Source organism: Pseudophryne corroboree, unplaced genomic scaffold (assembly GCF_028390025.1).
Source record: "Pseudophryne corroboree isolate aPseCor3 unplaced genomic scaffold, aPseCor3.hap2 scaffold_121, whole genome shotgun sequence".
Lineage (NCBI taxonomy): Eukaryota > Metazoa > Chordata > Amphibia > Anura > Myobatrachidae > Pseudophryne > Pseudophryne corroboree.
In genome coordinates this window covers 738680-756601 of record NW_026967835.1, presented here as the reverse complement: position 1 = coordinate 756601, position 17922 = coordinate 738680, and the positions used below count along the sequence as shown (strand labels likewise).

The following is a 17922-nucleotide window of genomic DNA, read 5'->3' as shown; positions in this document are numbered from 1 at the left end:
AAAAAAAGAGGCGCAATGAGGTAGCTGTGTGACTAAGCTCAGCGACCCAAGTGGCCGACACAAACACCTGGCCCATCTAGGAGTGGCACTGCAGTGTCACGCAGGATGGCCCTTCCAAAAAACACTCCCCAAACAGCACATGACGCAAAGAAAAAAAGAGGCGCAATGAGGTAGCTGTGTGACTAAGCTCAGCGACCCAAGTGGCCGACACAAACACCTGGCCCATCTAGGAGTGGCACTGCAGTGTCACGCAGGATGGCCCTTCCAAAAACACTCCCCAAACAGCACATGACGCAAAGAAAAAAAGAGGCGCAATGAGGTAGCTGTGTGACTAAGCTCAGCGACCCAAGTGGCCGACACAAACACCTGGCCCATCTAGGAGTGGCACTGCAGTGTCACGCATGATGGCCCTTCCAAAAAACACTCCCCAAACAGCACATGACGCAAAGAAAAAAAGAGGCGCAATGAGGTAGCTGTGTGACTAAGCTCAGCGACCCAAGTGGCCGACACAAACACCTGGCCCATCTAGGAGTGGCACTGCAGTGTCACGCAGGATGGCCCTTCCAAAAAACACTCCCCAAACAGCACATGACGCAAAGAAAAAAAGAGGCGCAATGAGGTAGCTGTGTGACTAAGCTCAGCGACCCAAGTGGCCGACACAAACACCTGGCCCATCTAGGAGTGGCACTGCAGTGTCACGCAGGATGGCCCTTCCAAAAACACTCCCCAAACAGCACATGACGCAAAGAAAAAAAGAGGCGCAATGAGGTAGCTGTGTGACTAAGCTCAGCGACCCAAGTGGCCGACACAAACACCTGGCCCATCTAGGAGTGGCACTGCAGTGTCACGCAGGATGGCCCTTCAAAAAAACACTCCCCAAACAGCACATGACGCAAAGAAAAAAAGAGGCGCAATGAGGTAGCTGTGTGACTAAGCTCAGCGACCCAAGTGGACGACACAAACACCTGGCCCATCTAGGAGTGTCACTGCAGTGTCACGCAGGATGGCCCTTCCAAAAAACACTCCCCAAACAGCACATGACGCAAAGAAAAATAAAAGAAAAAAGAGGTGCAAGGTGGAATTGCCTTGGGCCCTCCCACCCACCCTTATGTTGTATAAACAGGACATGCGCACTTTAACCAACCCATCATTTCAGTGACAGGGTCTGCCACACGACTGTGACTGAAATGACGGGTTGGTTTGGACCCCCACCAAAAAAGAAGCAATTAATCTCTCCTTGCACAAACTGGCTCTATAGAGGCAAGATGTCCACCTCATCATCATCCTCCGATTCATCACCGTGTACATCCCCCTCCTCACAGATTATCAATTCGTCCCCACTGGAATCCACCATCTCAGCTCCCTGTGTACTTTGTGGAGGCAATTGCTGCTGGTCAATGTCTCCACGGAGAAATTGATTATAATTAATTTTAATGAACATCATCTTCTCCACATTTTCTGGAAGTAACCTCGTACGCCGATTGCTGACAAGGTGAGCGGCGGCACTAAACACTCTTTCGGAGTACACACTTGTGGGAGGGCAACTTAGGTAGAATAAAGCCAGTTTGTGCAAGGGCCTCCAAATTGCCTCTTTTTCCTGCCAGTATACGTACGGACTGTCTGACGTGCCTACTTGGATGCGGTCACTCATATAATCCTCCACCATTCTTTCAATGGTGATAGAATCATATGCAGTGACAGTAGACGACATGTCCGTAATCGTTGGCAGGTCCTTCAGTCCGGACCAGATGTCAGCATCAGCAGTCGCTCCAGACTGCCCTGCATCACCGCCAGCGGGTGGGCTCGGAATTCTGAGCCTTTTCCTCGCACCCCCAATTGCGGGAGAATGTGAAGGAGGAGCTGTTGACCGATCAAGTTCCGCTTGACTTGATAATTTTCTCACCAGCAGGTCTTTGAACCCCTGCAGACTTGTGTCTGCCGGAAAGAGAGATACAACGTAGGTTTTAAATCTAGGATCGAGCACGGTGGCCAAAATGTAGTGCTCTGATTTCAACAGATTGACCACCCGTGAATCCTGGTTAAGCGAATGAAGGGCTCCATCCACAAGTCCCACATGCCTAGCGGAATCGCTCTGTCTTAGCTCCTCCTTCAATGTCTCCAGCTTCTTCTGCAAAAGCCTGATGACGGGAATGACCTGACTCAGGCTGGCAGTGTCTGAACTGACTTCACGTGTGGCAAGTTCAAAAGGTTGCAGAACCTTGCACAACGTTGAAATCATTCTCCACTGCGCTTGAGACAGGTGCATTCCACCTCCTATATCGTGGTCAGATGTATAGGCTTGAATGGCCTTTTGCTGCTCCTCCATCCTCTGAAGCATATAGAGGGTTGAATTCCACCTCGTTACCACTTCTTGCTTCAGATGATGGCAGGGCAGGTTCAGGCGTTTTTGGTGTTGCTCCAGTCTTCTGTACGTGGTGCCTGTACGCCGAAAGTGTCCCGCAATTCTTGTGGCCACCGACAGCATCTCTTGCACGCCCCTGTCGTTTTTTAAATAATTCTGCACCACCAAATTCAAGGTATGTGCAAAACATGGGACGTGCTGGAATTTGCCCAGATATAATGCACGCACAATATTGCTGGCGTTGTCCGATGCCACAAATCCACAGGAGAGTCCAATTGGGGTAAGCCATTCTGTGATGATTTTCCTTAGTTGCCGTAAGAGGTTTTCAGCTGTGTGCGTATTCTGGAAAGCGGTGATACAAAGCATAGCCTGCCTAGGAAAGAGTTGGCGTTTGCGAGATGCTGCTACTGGTGCCGCCGCTGCTGTTCTTGCGGCGGGAGTCAATACATCTACCCAGTGGGCTGTCACAGTCATATAGTCCTGAGTCTGCCCTGCTCCACTTGTCCACATGTCCGTGGTTAAGTGGACATTGGGTACAACTGCATTTTTTAGGACACTGGTGAGTCTTTTTCTGAGGTCTGTGTACATTTTTGGTATCGCCTGCCTAGAGAAATGGAACCTAGGTGGTATTTGGTACCGGGGACACAGTACCTCAATCAAGTCTATAGTTGGCTCTGAAGTAATGATGGATACCGGAACCACGTTTCTCACTGCCCAGGATGCCAAGGCCTCAGTTATCCGCTTTGCAGCAGGATGACTGCTGTGATATTTCATCTTCCTTGCAAAGGACTGTTGGACAGTCAATTGCTTGGTGGAAGTAGTAAAAGTGGTCTTACGACTTCCCCTCTGGGATGACCATCGACTCCCAGCAGCAACAACAGCAGCGCCAGCAGCAGTAGGCGTTACACTCAAGGATGCATCGGAGGAATCCCAGGCAGGAGAGAACTCGTCAGAATTGCCAGTGACATGGCCTGCAGGACTATTGGCATTCCTGGGGAAGGAGGAAATTGACACTGAGGGAGTTGGTGGGGTGGTTTGCGTGAGCTTGGTTACAAGAGGAAGGGATTTACTGGTCAGTGGACTGCTTCCGCTGTCGCCCAAAGTTTTTGAACTTGTCACTGACTTATGATGAATGCGCTGCAGGTGACGTATAAGGGAGGATGTTCCGAGGTGGTTAACGTCCTTACCCCTACTTATTACAGCTTGACAAAGGCAACACACGGCTTGACACCTGTTGTCCGCATTTCTGTTGAAATACTTCCACACCGAAGAGCTGATTTTTTTGGTATTTTCACCAGGCATGTCAATGGCCATATTCCTCCCACGGACAACAGGTGTCTCGCCGGGTGCCTGACTTAAACAAACCACCTCACCATCAGAATCCTCCTTGTCAATTTCCTCCCCAGCGCCAGCAACACCCATATCCTCCTCATCCTGGTGTACTTCAACACTGACATCTTCAATCTGACTATCAGGAACTGGACTGCGGGTGCTCCTTCCAGCACTTGCAGGGGGCGTGCAAATGGTGGAAGGTGCATGCTCTTCACGTCCAGTGTTGGGAAGGTCAGGCATCGCAACCGACACAATTGGACTCTCCTTGTGGATTTGTGATTTTGAAGAACGCACAGTTCTTTGCTGTGCTTTTGCCAGCTTAAGTCTTTTCATTTTTCTAGCGAGAGGCTGAGTGCTTCCATCCTCATGTGAAGCTGAACCACTAGCCATGAACATAGGCCAGGGCCTCAGCCGTTCCTTGCCACTCCGTGTGGTAAATGGCATATTGGCAAGTTTACGCTTCTCCTCCGATGATTTTTATTTAGATTTTTGAGTCCTTTTTTTACTGATCTTTTGTGTTTTGGATTTTACATGCTCTGTACTATGACATTGGGCATCGGCCTTGGCAGACGACGTTGATGGAATTTCATCGTCTCGGCCATGACTAGTGGCAGCAGCTTCAGCACGAGGTGGAAGTGGATCTTGATCTTTCCCTATTTTTGGAACCTCAACATTTTTGTTCTCCATATTTTAATAGGCACAACTAAAAGGCACCTCAGGTAAACAATGGAGATGGATGGATACTAGTATACTTATGGATGACGAGTGACTGACGACACAGAGGTAGCTACAGCCGTGGACTACCGTACTGCGTCTGCTAGTATAGAGATGATAATTAATGATATAAAAAAAATATATATATAACTACTGTAGGTATATATAATATAATGACGGACCTGGTGGACACTGTCAGCAGACTGCTAAACTACTAGTATGAAGAAGATAGAAAAAACTTCCACCACAGGTAGGTAGGTATACAATTATGGACGAGCACTGACGACACAGAGATAGCCACAGCCGTGGCCTACCGTACTGCGTCTGCTAGTATAGAGATGATAATTAATGATATAAAAAAAAATATATATAACTACTGTAGGTATATATAATATAATGACGGACCTGGTGGACACTGTCAGCAGACTGCTAAACTACTAGTATGAAGAAGATAGAAAAAAAAACCCACCACAGTTAGGTATACAATTATGGACGAGTGACGACACAGAGGTAGGTACAGCCGTGAACTACCGTACTGCGTCTGCTAGTATAGATAATATACTAAATATATTACTACTGTAGGTATATAATATAATGACGGACCTGGTGGACACTGTCAGCAGACTCCTAAACTACTAGTATGAAGAAGATAGAAAAAAAAACCCCACCACAGGTAGGTATACAATTATGGACGAGCACTGACGACACAGAGGTAGGTACAGCCGTGGACTACCGTACTGCGTCTGCTAGTATAGATAATATAATAAATATATTACTACTGTAGGTATATAATATAATGACGGACCTGGTGGACACTGTCAGCAGACTGCTAAACTACTAGTATGAAGAAGATAAAAAAAAAATCCCACCACAGGTAGGTAGGTATACAATTATGGACGAGCACTGACGACACAGAGATAGCCACAGCCGTGGACTACCATACTGCGTCTGCTAGTATAGATAATATAATAAATATATTACTACTGTAGGTATATAATATAATGATGGACCTGGTGGACACTGTCAGTAGACTCCTAAACTACTAGTATGAAGAAGATAGAAAAAAAAAAACCCACCACAGGTAGGTAGGTATACAATTATGGACGAGCACTGACGACACAGAGATAGCCACAGCCGTGGACTACCGTACTGCGTCTGCTAATATAGAGATGATAAAGATGAAAAAAAAAATATAACACTACTGCAGATAAATATTTATATAATATATGTATGACGGACCTGCTGGACACTGTCAGCAGAATGCGTTTATAGAATAAAAAAAAAACACCACAGGAGTGTTTAACTTTTTCAGGCAGACAATATACTGGTGGTCACACTGGCAGCAAAAGTGTGCACTGTACTCCTGCTATAACTGCTCCCCAGTCTCCCCCACAATTAAGCTGTGTGAGCAGTGAGCACTCAGCACAGTCAGATATACATAGATGATATATCATGCAGCACACTGAGGCTGAGCACAGATATGGTATGTGTATCGTTTTTTTTCAGGCAGAGAACGGATTATAAATAATAAAACTGGTGGTCACTATCAGCAAAACTCTGCACTACTGAGTACTCCTGACAAGTTCAACTGCTCCCCAAATTAGTAGTAAATCAAATGTCACTCGTCTCTATCTTCTAATCTAAACGGAGAGGACGCCAGCCACGTCCTCTCCCTATCAATCTCAATGCACATGTGAAAATGGCGGCGACGCGCGGCTCCTTATATAGAATCCAAGTCTCGTGAGAATCCGACAGCGGGATGATGACGTTCGGGCGCGCTCGGGTTAACCGAGCAAGGCGGGAGGATCCGAGTCTGCTCGGACCCGTGCAAAAAAGGGTGAAGTTCGGGCGGGTTCGGATTCCGAGGAACCGAACCCGCTCATCTCTTATGGCCACCCAGCATGACGCCTCCCTTCTTGACCATGCTGTAATTGCAGTCGCACTGCAGTTCAGCGTGATCATAAAAAATGGTGTAGCCTCCTGCTGGTGCAGACTATGTGCGCGCAGGAAGCCGCCACCATTTTTGTGATCACAGCGGCTGAATGTGATGTCATACAGCCGCTGTGACCACACCCCCTGTGTCTCCTCCATTGCAGACCCCATTTTGAAGCCTTGCCCCCGCACCGCTCCATCCCTGACTTGGAAATGGAGTGTTGCTGACCCCCCTCTCCCCCCCTGCCCCGATTGACAGGCAGAGCCGGTTGGTGCCTCAGATCAAGATCCTACTCTACACCCCAATGTGAATCCTTGTGGAGTCCTGTGTACCCCACAGAAGAAATTAATGTGTCACACCCATTGGCAGCAACCTTAGAATAGCTGCTGATGGGCACAATTGAGAAAGGAAGGGGGGGGGGGACATTTGAATCCAGCACATAGATGCAATTCAAATATGTAATTTGTACCTTCCTATTTTAAAATATAATGGATGAACTTCACCCTGTGAGAACAATCTTCATGATCAAGAGATCTCATATGCAAAATAAGTATGAGTTGGGATAGGGCTGGGGAGGGTGGCTGCTCGGCCCCTCCCCCGTCAAGTTAAGGAGATTCAACTGAGGAAGCACAAGGGAACTCTCGTCTGGGGACAACAACTGCAGGGAGACCACATCTTTTCAGATGAACATGGGAGGGTGGAAGGCTGCCTAATACTGAAGCACCATCAAATATCAAACCATATGCAACAACTAGTACAAGCATTCCTGGGGGAAGGTCTGCAGCAGACGGATTTGCATACGGTGATGTCATCCAAGCAGTGGGCCAAAGTTGGCTGGAACCCTCATTTGCATATGAAAAGAGAAAAGGGGCATGCAGGGCATGGCGGCCTTTTGCGGTGCTTGGATGACCCCTAGTTCGCATTAAACACCCCCACCCTCCTTTGGTGTGGGGCTCATGTTGGCTATGCCCCAGCCCCTGAAGCATTCAAGCTGATTTCTTGCAGCAGCTGGGCACTGTAACAGCTCCAGAGCTGCTCTGTAAGGCAACTAAAAGGGTGTGGGCCCTGCAGCACTACCTGTAGTTCGCATTGTGTGTTGGAAGGCACAAAGTAAGCAGACGGGAGAAGTCAGGATAGTGCGCAAGGGCATAGAATGCAGTGGCTCCAGAAAAGAGAAGTGGAAACAGACAGCAAACTAGGCTGGAGAGAGACCTGAGACAAAGAGATCTGAATTATACGAGAGCCGACCAGGGGAAACACAAATTATGCAATCAAGTTTCCCACATTTGGGGAAATCGCAGGAGCAGCACACCCAGAGTGCAATGGGTGAGCCTTGCCCTGGGAGAAGCACCTTCATGATCATAGTATCTCACCTGGCAGGTAAGTAGGAGTTGGGCTAGAGCTGGGGAGGGTCACTGCTCGGGCACCCCCCTGTCAAGTGAAGGAGATCCAACTGAGGCAGCACAAGGGAACTCTCGAAAGAAGAACAAGGCTAGAGGAATATATGAGACAAAGAAATCTGACTTTTACCAGAGCTGACCAGAGGAAAACACAAACACAGTCCCCCACTACCACAAAAAATGCAGGCGAGTTTCCCACATTTGGGGAAATCACAGGGGTCAGCATACCCAGAATGCAATGAATGAACCTCACCCTGGGTGAACAATCTTCATGACCATGGTGTCTCCTATGCAAAATAAGTATGATTTGGGATAGGGCTTGGAGGGCCGCTGCTCAGGCACATCTCTGTCAAGTAAAGGAGATTCAACTGAGGCAGCACAAGGGAACTCTCATCTGGGGACAACAACTGCAGGGAGAACACATATTTTCAGATGAACATGGGAGGGCAGAAGGCTGCCTAAAACTGAAGCACCCCCAAACAACAAACCAAATGCAACAACTAGTGCAAGCATTCCTGGGGGAAGGCCTGCCGCAGATGGATTTGCATATGGTGATGTCATCCAAGCAGTGGGTCAAAGTTGGCTTCAACCCTCATCTGCATATGAAAAGAGAAAAGGGGCGTGCAGGGCATGGCTGCCTTTTGCGGTGCTTGGATGACCCCTAGTTCGCATTAAACACCCCCACCCACCTTTGGTGTGGGGCTCATGTTGGCCATGCCCCATCCCCTGAAGCATTCAAGCTGATTTCTTGCAGCAGCTGGGCACTGTAACAGCTCCAGAGCTGCTCTGTAAGGCAAGTAAAAGATTGTGTGGGCCCTGCAGCACTACCTGTAGTTTGCATTGTGCATTGGAAGGCACAAAGTAAGCAGACGGGAGGAGAAGTCAGGATAGTGCTCAAGGGTATAGAAGGGAGGGGCTCAAGATAAAAGAAGTGGAAACAGACAGCAAACTAGGCTGGAGAAAGACCTGAGACAAAGAGATCTGAATTATACGAGAGCCGACCAGAGGAAACACAAATTATGCAGTCAAGTGTCCCACATTTGGGGAAATCGTAGGAGCAGCACACCCAGAGTGCAATGGGTGAGCCTTGCCCTGGGAGAAGCAACTTCCTGATCATAGTATCTCACCTGGCAGGTAAGTAGGAGTTGGGCTAGAGCTGGGGAGGGTCGCTGCTCGGGCACCCCCCTGTCAAGTGAAGGAGATCCAACTGAGGCAGCACAAAGAAACTCTCGAAAGAAGAACAAGGCTAGAGGAAGATCTGAGACAAAGAAATCTGACTTTTACCAGAGCTGACCAGAGGAAAGCACAAACACAGCCCCCCACTACCACAAATAATGCAGTCGAGTTTCCCACATTTGGGGAAATCACAGGGGTCAGCATACCCAGAATGCAATGAATGAACCTCACCCTGGGAGAACAATCTTCATGACCATGGTAACTCCTATGCAAAATAAGTATGATTTGGGATAGGGCTGGGGAGGGCCGCTGCTCAGGCACATCTCTGTCAAGTAAAGGAGATTCAACTGAGGCAGCACAAGGGAACTCTCATCTGGGTACAACAACTGCAGGGAGAACACATATTTTCAGATGAACATGGGAGGGCAGAAGGCTGCCTAATACTGAAGCATCCCCAAACAACAAACCAAATGCAACAACTAGTAAAAGCATTCCAGGGTGAAGGTCTGCAGAAGACGGATTTGCATACGGTGATGTCATCCAAGCAGTGGGCCAAAGTTGGCTGGAACCCTCATCTGCATATAAAAAGAGAAAAGGGTTATGCAGGGCATGGCGGCCTTTTGCGGCGCTTGGATGACCCCTAGTTTGCATTAAACACCCCCACCCTCCTTCGGTGTGGGGCTCATGTTGGCTATGCCCCAGCCCCTGAAGCATTCAAGCTGATTTCTTGCAGCAGCTGGGCACTGTAACAGCTCCAGAGCTGCTCTGTAAGGCAAGTAAAAGGGTGTGGGCCCTGCAGCACTACCTATAGTTCGCATTGTGCGTTGGAAGGCACAAAGTAAGCAGAAAGGAGGAGAAGTCAGGATAGTGCGCAAGGGCATAGAAGGGAGCGGCTCAAGAAAAGAGAAGTGGAAACAGACAGCAAACTAGGCTGGAGAGAGACCTGAGACAAAGAGATCTGAATTATACGAGAGCCGACCAGGGGAAACACAAATTATGCAGTCAAGTTTCCCACATTTGGGGAAATCGCAGGAGCAGCACACCCAGAGTGCAATGGGTGAGCCTTGCCCTGGGAGAAGCACCTTCATGATCATAGTATCTCACCTGGCAGGTAAGTAGGAGTTGGGCGAGAGCTGGGGAGGGTCGCTGCTCGGGTACTTCCCTGTAAAGTGAAGGAGATCCAACTGAGGCAGCACAAGGGAACTCTCGAAAGAAGAACAAGGCTAGAGGAAAATCTGAGACAAAGAAATCTGAGTTTTACCAGAGCTGACCAGAGGAAAGCACAAACACAGTCCCCCACTACCACAAATAATGCAGTCGAGTTTCCCACATTTGGGTAAATCACAGGGGTCAGCATACCCAAAATGCAATGAATGAACCTCACCCTGGGAGAACAATCTTCATGACCATGGTATCTCCTATGCAAAATAAGTATGATTTGGGATAGGGCTGGGGAGGGCCGCTGCTCATGCACATCTCTGTCAAGTAAAGGAGATTCAACTGAGGCAGCACAAGGGAACTCTCATCTGGGGACAACAACTGCAGGGAGAACACATTTTTTCAGATGAACATGGGAGGGCAGAAGGCTGCCTAATACTGAAGCACCCCCAAACAACAAACCAAATGCAACAACTAGTACAAGCATTCCTGGGGGAAGTTCTGCAGAAGACGGATTTGCATACGGTGATGTCATCCAAGCAGTGGGCCAAAGTTGGCTGGAACCCTCATCTGCATATGAAAAGAGAAAAGGGGTATGCAGGGCATGGCGGCCTTTTGCGGCGCTTGGATGACCCTTAGTTCGCATTAAACACCCCCACCCTCCTTCGGTGTGGGGCTCATGTTGGCCATGCCCCATCCCCTGAAGCATTCAAGCTGATTTCTTGCAGCAGCTTGGCACTGTAACAGCTCCAGAGCTGCTCTGTAAGGCAAGTAAAAGGGTGTGGGCCCTGCAGCACTACCTGTAGTTTGTATTGTGCATTGGAAGGCACAAAGTAAGCAGACAGGAGGAGAAGTCAGGATAGTGCACAAGGGTATAAAAGCGAGTTTCCCACATTTGGGAAAATCACAGGGGTCAGCATACCCAGAATGCAATGAATGAACCTCACCCTGGGAGAACAATCTTCATGACCATGGTATCTCCTATGCAAAATAAGTATGATTTGGGATAGGGCTGGGGAGGGCCGCTGCTCAGGCACATCTCTGTCAAGTAAAGGAGATTCAACTGAGGCAGCACAAGGGAACTCTCATCTGGGGACAACAACTGCAGGGAGAACACATATTTTCAGATGAAAATCTTGGTCATGCTCTGGTTTCTCTTCAGAACGAACAAATCTTTCGCCTTTTACTAAAGATTTCCGTGGAGAGGAGCAAAACCGAGTTTTATCTCAATTTTTGCATGCCCCATCTTTTTGGGGTTTCTTTTATCGGTTTAAAGATAGAATGAGTGTGCTTTAATGTAAGCTCATTTGCATAGAAATGACAGTAAATGTTTGTTTCTTTTCAAACAGAACTTTCTTGACCATGCTACTTGCTTGAAAGATCTGGGAGCACATGGAATACAGTACAAACCATGCTTATAGCAAGGAGAAGCCAGGTGAGAAATCTGCTTTCTTTCAAGTTGGGCGCTCACTTTGATCTGGATGAGGACTGCTGGCACAGCATTTAGGCGACAGGTGGAATCTTGGTCATGCTCTGGTTTCTCTTCAGAACGAACAAATCTTTCGCCTTTTATTAAAGATTTCTGTGGAGAGGAGCAAAACTGAGTTTTATCTCAATTTTTGCATGCCCCATATTATTGGGGTTTCTTTTATCAGTTTAAAGACAGAACGAGTGTGCTTTCTTGTTAGCTTTAATGTAAGTTTATTTGCATAACAATGACTATAAATGTCTGTTTCTTTTCAAGCAGAACTTTCTTGACCATACTAATTGCTTGAAAGATCTGGGAGCACATGGAAAAGAGTACAAACCATGTTTATAGCAAGGGGAAGCCTGGTGAGAAATCTGCTTTCTTTCATTCAAATTGGGTGCTCACTTTGATCTGAATGAGAACTGCTGGCATGGCACTCAGGCGACAGGTGGAATCTTGGTCATGCTCTGGTTTCTCTTCAGAACTAACAAATATTTCGCCTTTTATTAAAGATTTCCGTGGAGAGGAGCAAAACTGAGTTTTATCTCAATTTTTGCATGCCCCATATTATTGGGGTTTCTTTTATCAGTTTAAAGACAGAACGAGTGTGCTTTCTTGTTAGCTTTAATGTAAGTTTATTTGCATAACAATGACAGTAAATGTTTGTTTCTTTTCAAACAGAACTTTCTTGACCATGCTACTTGCTTGAAAGATCTGGGAGCACATGGAAAACAGTACAAACCATGCAGTATCACAAGAGCCTTTATTTGATCTTTCATGAAGATAGAGCAGAATTGAGGACACGTCAACAATTTCTGCCGAAGGTGGTTCATCTTTCCACATGGTGCCTTTGGCCACTGACACCTTCGTTGAGTCAAAGTCTCTGGCTGTGGTCAGAACTTTGAAAATGTATGTCACCAGAACGGTTCAGATTAGGAAAACAGAGGCTCTGTTTGTCCTGTATGCTCCCAACAGGATTTGGTGTCCTGCTTCCATGCAGACCATTATGCGCTGGATCTGTGGTAAGATTCAGCATGCTCGTTCCACGGCAGGATTGCCGTTACTGAAGTAGGTGAAGACCCATTCTACTAGAAAGGTGGGTTCATCCTTGGCAGCTGGTCGGGGAGTCTCGGCATTGCAACTTTGCCGAGCAGCTATTTAGTAAACACTTTTGCTAAGTTTTACAAGTTTGATACCTTGGCTGATGATAACCTTAAGTTGGGTCATTCGGTGCTGCAGAGTCGTACGCACTCTCCCACCCGTTCAAGAGCTTTGGTATAACCCCATGGTTCTTAATGTGACCCCAGCATCCTCTAGGTCGTATGAGAAAATAGGATTTTAATACCTACCGGTAAATCCTTTTCTCTTAGTCTGTAGAGGATGCTGGGCACCCGTCCCAGTCCATACTGTGTCTGCAGTTATTACTTGTGGTTATACACATGTTGTGTTATGGTTCTGGTCAGCTTTTTGCTGCAATTGCTCATGCCGTTGGCTTGTGTTCTGTTGAATGCCACTTTCTACGGCATGCTTAAGGTGTGAGCTGGTAAGATGCTCACCTTAGTTTAACAATAAATCCTTTCCTCGAAATGTCCGTCTCCCTGGGCACAGTTCCTATAACTGGAGTCTGGAGGAGGGGCATAGAGGGAGGAGCCAGTTCACACCCTTTGAAAGTCTTAAAGTGCCCATGTCTCTTGCGGATCCCGTCTATACCCCATGGTTCTTAATGTGACCCCAGCATCCTCTACGGACTAAGAGAAAAGAATGCCCTTGCGCACTATCCTGACTTCTCCTCCCGTCTGCTTACTTTGTGCCTTCCAACGCACAATGCGAACTACAGGTGGTGCTGCAGGGCCCACACCCTTTTACTTGCCTTACAGAACAGCTCTGGAGCTGTTACAGTGCCCAGCTGCTGCAAGAAATCAGCTTGAATGCTTCAGGGGATGGGGCATGGCCAACATGAGCCCCACACCAAAGGAGGGTGGGGGTGTTTAATGTGAACTAGGGGTCATCCAAGCACTGCAAAAGGCCGCCATGCCCTGCATGCCCCTTTTCTCTTTTCATATGCAGATGAGGGTTCCAGTCAACTTTGGCCCACTGCTTGGATAACATCACCGTATGCAAATCCGTCTGCTGCAGACCTTCCCCCAGGAATGCTTGTACTAGTTGTTGCATATGGTGCTTCAGTATTAGGCAGCCTTCCGCCCTCCCATGTTCATCTGAAAAGATGTGGTCTCCCTGCAGTTGTTGTCCCCAGACGAGAGTTCCCTTGTGCTTCCTCAGTTAAATCTCCTTAACTTGACGGGGGAGGGGCTGCCCGAGCAGCCACCCTCCCCAGCCCTATCCCAACTCATCCTTATTTTGCATATGAGATCTCTTGATCATGAAGATTGTTCTCACAGGGTGAGGTTCATCCATTATATTTTAAAATAGGAAGGTACAAATTACATATTTGAATTGCATCTATGTGCTGGATTCAAATGTCCCCCCCCCCTTCCTTTCTCAATTGTGCCCGTCAGCAGCTATTCTAAGGTTGCTGCCAATGGGTGTGACACATTAATTTCTTCTGTGGGGTACACTGGACTCCACAAGGATTCACATTGGGGTGTAGAGTAGGATCTTGATCTGAGGCACCAACCGGCTCAAAGCTTTTGACTGTTCCCAAGAAGCTCAGTGCATTCTCCTCTATAACCCCGCTTCCATGAACAGGGAGCTCAGTTTGTAGTTGGTGCCTTCAGTAGCAGGCCAATTAACAGGGGCCTGCCTCAGGCAGCCTATTCTTAGCTATTAATTTTAACAAGAAAAGAAGAACTTGTTTTATGAGAATCTACAAGGGCTGCAGCAGGCTAGGTCTAATAGACATCTTTACTGCAGCTTCATCACTCCCAGCGGCGCTGTATACTCCCGTGCCCTGGTTGCTGGGTCACTGCAGCGGAGGCTCCGGTTTCATCCTAAGGTCAGTCACACACACACCACCCTTCCGGATCACGAGGCCGCTGATGAAGGGGAGCGAGGCCGTAGGGGGTGGGCCGTGTGCGCACTGCGGTGGACACTGATTACTGGGCAGCCGCTCCACTAGCCACCAGGTACAGTTAAGGAGCACAGGTCTGGGGTTTTTTCTCCTATATTAACCCAATTTTGTACTGCCCGCAGCGCATTGTGATAGGGCCTGATTCAGGTTGGATTGCAATCACAATAAGCGATCCAACTGCAAAAATTGCTAAGAGCATACGCATGTGCCTGCATTTTCTGCGGCACCCCGCAGAGAATGTGATCGCCTCTGCCTGTCAATCGGGGCGGGGAAGGGGGGGAGAGGTGGGTCAGCAACACTCCATTTCCAAGTCAGGGATGGAGCGGTGCGGGGGCAAGGCTTCAAAATGGGGTCTGCAATGGAGGAGACACAGGGGGCGTGGTCACAGCGGCTGTATGACATCACATTCAGCCGCTGTGATCACAAAAATGGTGGCGGCTTCCTGCGCGCACATACAGTCTGCACCAGCAGGAGCCTACACCATTTTTTATGATCACGCTGAACTGCAGTGCGACTGCAATTATAGCATGGTCAAGAAGGGAGGCGTCATGCTGGGTGGCCATGCCCTGTCACTGTGCAGGAGCCAGCACCGCTCACACACTAGTCCCCGGGTGCAGCCCCCAACCCCCGGGACACCCGGAGCAACAAAATGTAGATTCAGGCCACCAGGCCACGCCCCTACCTATGAAACCATGCCTCCTTTTTACCATTGCGCTGCTTATCTGCGCGCACTGCATTACAATCTCCCTCGCCACCTCTCTGGGTGTCACCAGTGATAGTGACACCTCTGCCATGCTTGTAGCAGCTGGTCCTAAGATCTACGCCTCAAACCCTGAGTGTTTGCCCTTGTGACTTGTTGATCATCATAGCGAAGCAGATGCTTACAGAAAACTGCAGGGGCTTAGATTGAAAATAAAAAAATTGATGGGTATAAGGTAGAGAGGAGCGGGTTCGGTTCTCCGAGAACCGAATTCCCCACGAACTCCACGTGGTTTACACTGGTCCAAGGCAGGCTCGGTTGTTCCCGCCTGACTCGGAAAACCTGAACAAGGGAAAATGTCATCATCCCGCTGTCGGATTCTCGCGAGATTCGGATTCCATATAAAGAGCTGCGCGTTGCTGCCATTATTACTCGTGCATTGAAGAGAGAGCGGAGAGGACGTGGCTATGTTCTCTCAGTGGAAATCTCAATATCAGTGCTCAGTATCAGTGGTTACTTATTGCTGCTCAGTAATACTAGTAGTGTGTCTCTCCTGCTCAGTGTCAGTTCTCAGTAGTATCCTCATCAGTGCTCAGTATCACTGCTCATTGTCTTGTGCTGCATTGTGGTGCTCAGCATACTACAGTACATTACTAATAGTCCGGTGCTGCATCTTGCTGCTCAGTGTCAGTTCTAGTATCCTCATCAGTGCTCACTATCACTGCTCATTGCATTGTGGTGTTCTGTATACTACAATGACATAGTAACATAGTTTTTGAGGTTGAATAGAGGCAAATTGCCCATCGTGTTCAACCTGTTTTAAGTTGTGATGATTCTACATACTTGCTGAATAATGTTTTATGACTAGTTAGCTACTATAACTCATGTTACCCCCGGATTAACCATGTTGATATTTTAAGTATTATAACCTTGGATAGCTTTTTCATTCAGAAATGTATCCATTCCTTTTTTAAATCCAATTACAGAGTCCGCCATTACCACCTTCCCTGGCAGGGAATTCCACATCCTGATTGCCCTAACAGTGAAGAAACCTTTCCTCCATTGCGTTCTGAACTTTCCTCCAGTCGCAGCGAGTGATCACGTGTTCTTTTAATAAATAATTCCTCTGATAACTCTTTGTTATGTATCTTTACATATTTGAAGATATTAATAATATCTCCTCTTAGGCACCTCTTTTCTAGTGTATAAATATTCAGCCTAGTAAGTCTTTCCTTATAGTCCAGTACTTTTAGGCCTTTAATCAATTTAGTCTTCAGGATCTCTTACACTTCCATGAGCAGCAGAGTAGTGCAATGGAAGCATGCTGGGCCCATAACCCAGAGGTCGATTGATCGAAACTATCCTCTGCTATGTGCATTTTTTTTTTTATAATTAAAGTAATCAAAAACTGGGATTGATATTTTGGCTCTTTTATTTTTACTTAAAGTACAATAACTTTTATCATTTTAATTTGTTTTAATAGTATATTGACAGCATTGTTTTCTTTAAAAAATCCACTTAATTTTCTTCACCCTATTACTGAAATGGTAATTGACAAAAACAAACTACATTGTCACCAGAAGAGCAATGCAAAATGTACAAGTGATATATGAAAATCATCTTCCATCTTGAATTTCAATGATGCATTGGGACAACAATTTGTGAGAAACATCTTCACCCATAAAGAAAGATTTTCTTAATTCCTTACCTGTGTGCTGATTAGATATCACCTTGTTTTCACATTAAACAGACTTCTCCATGAGGAAGCAGCAATGATGCAGTGACGTTTCCTGGTGTCAACCTGTATTATTTCAGTAGACATTGAAATGAGGATGCATCTTTGATGCCTTTCCAATGAAGCAAGTTTAATTCAGTAATAGGTGAAAAACCATTCCTACAAAGGTGTTAATCAGAGACTTGGCTTTGTGGACACTTTTCAGAGAGCAAATTTGTTAGCATAAACATAAAATCAGAAAATGAAGAGCTGTTTAATCACTCAATTGGACTTTTCTGCCAGCATAATTTTTTTTCTCTGCAACCCACTGCTAAATTGTGCTTCCTAGCTGTTTTTTTATAAAATCACGTAATCAAATCTAACTCTGATTACATCAGAGAAGGCCAGGTACCCTACACCATAAGGGGGGTTTTTGAAATTTTGACTTGTCTACTTAAAGATCACCAAGATCTGATTACAAGGTCAATTACATCCCTGGGTGGGATTGAACCACCAACCTTTTGGTTAATAGCCAAACATGCTAACCGATTGCGCCACAGATACACCTTGCAAAAGTCAATACTGACAAAGGCTAATAAGCATTCATCTAGAACGTTTCCTAGAAAAACTTTAAAAAGTCAATAATCTGGAGAATTTTTGTAAGAAACACATTGGTACTTTCCCATGATGAGTGAGTGCTTCAGGATTTCTTGCACTTACATGGGCTATTAACCAAAAGGTTGGTGGTTCAATCCCACCCAGGGATGTAATTGACCTTGTCAACAGATTTTGGTGATCTTTAAGTAGACAAGTCAAAATTTCATACCCCCTCTTATGGTGTAGGGTACCTGGCCTTCTCTGACGTAATCAGAGTTAGATTTAATTAAGTGATTTTATAAAAAACAGCTAGGAAGCACAATTTAGCAGTGGGTTGCAG

The 17922-nt window shown here is 46.9% G+C and overlaps 9 non-coding genes and 1 pseudogene across 9 annotated transcripts; 3 read left to right on the top strand and 7 right to left on the bottom strand.

The window, feature by feature from the left end:
• Positions 1–7566: 7566 nt before the first annotated feature.
• Positions 7567–7729, bottom strand: LOC134992491 (U1 spliceosomal RNA). The gene has a single exon (XR_010196650.1). It is a non-coding gene; the product is annotated as a U1 spliceosomal RNA (small nuclear RNA).
• Positions 7730–7881: 152 nt separating this feature from the next.
• LOC134992286 (U1 spliceosomal RNA) lies at positions 7882–8045 on the bottom strand. Its single transcript, XR_010196468.1, has one exon. It is a non-coding gene; the product is annotated as a U1 spliceosomal RNA (small nuclear RNA).
• Positions 8046–8720: 675 nt separating this feature from the next.
• Positions 8721–8883, bottom strand: LOC134992536 (U1 spliceosomal RNA). The gene has a single exon (XR_010196689.1). It is a non-coding gene; the product is annotated as a U1 spliceosomal RNA (small nuclear RNA).
• Positions 8884–9035: 152 nt separating this feature from the next.
• Positions 9036–9199, bottom strand: LOC134992152 (U1 spliceosomal RNA). Its single transcript, XR_010196340.1, has one exon. It is a non-coding gene; the product is annotated as a U1 spliceosomal RNA (small nuclear RNA).
• A 674-nt stretch (positions 9200–9873) lies between these two features.
• LOC134992417 (U1 spliceosomal RNA) lies at positions 9874–10036 on the bottom strand. The gene has a single exon (XR_010196589.1). It is a non-coding gene; the product is annotated as a U1 spliceosomal RNA (small nuclear RNA).
• A 152-nt stretch (positions 10037–10188) lies between these two features.
• LOC134992191 (U1 spliceosomal RNA) lies at positions 10189–10352 on the bottom strand. The gene has a single exon (XR_010196378.1). It is a non-coding gene; the product is annotated as a U1 spliceosomal RNA (small nuclear RNA).
• Positions 10353–10945: 593 nt separating this feature from the next.
• Positions 10946–11073, bottom strand: LOC134991956 (U1 spliceosomal RNA; annotated as a pseudogene).
• A 144-nt stretch (positions 11074–11217) lies between these two features.
• On the top strand, positions 11218–11333 carry LOC134991986 (U5 spliceosomal RNA). Its single transcript, XR_010196185.1, has one exon. It is a non-coding gene; the product is annotated as a U5 spliceosomal RNA (small nuclear RNA).
• Positions 11334–11603: 270 nt separating this feature from the next.
• LOC134992039 (U5 spliceosomal RNA) lies at positions 11604–11719 on the top strand. The gene has a single exon (XR_010196233.1). It is a non-coding gene; the product is annotated as a U5 spliceosomal RNA (small nuclear RNA).
• A 286-nt stretch (positions 11720–12005) lies between these two features.
• On the top strand, positions 12006–12121 carry LOC134992054 (U5 spliceosomal RNA). The gene has a single exon (XR_010196248.1). It is a non-coding gene; the product is annotated as a U5 spliceosomal RNA (small nuclear RNA).
• The last annotated feature ends 5801 nt before the right edge of the window (positions 12122–17922 follow it).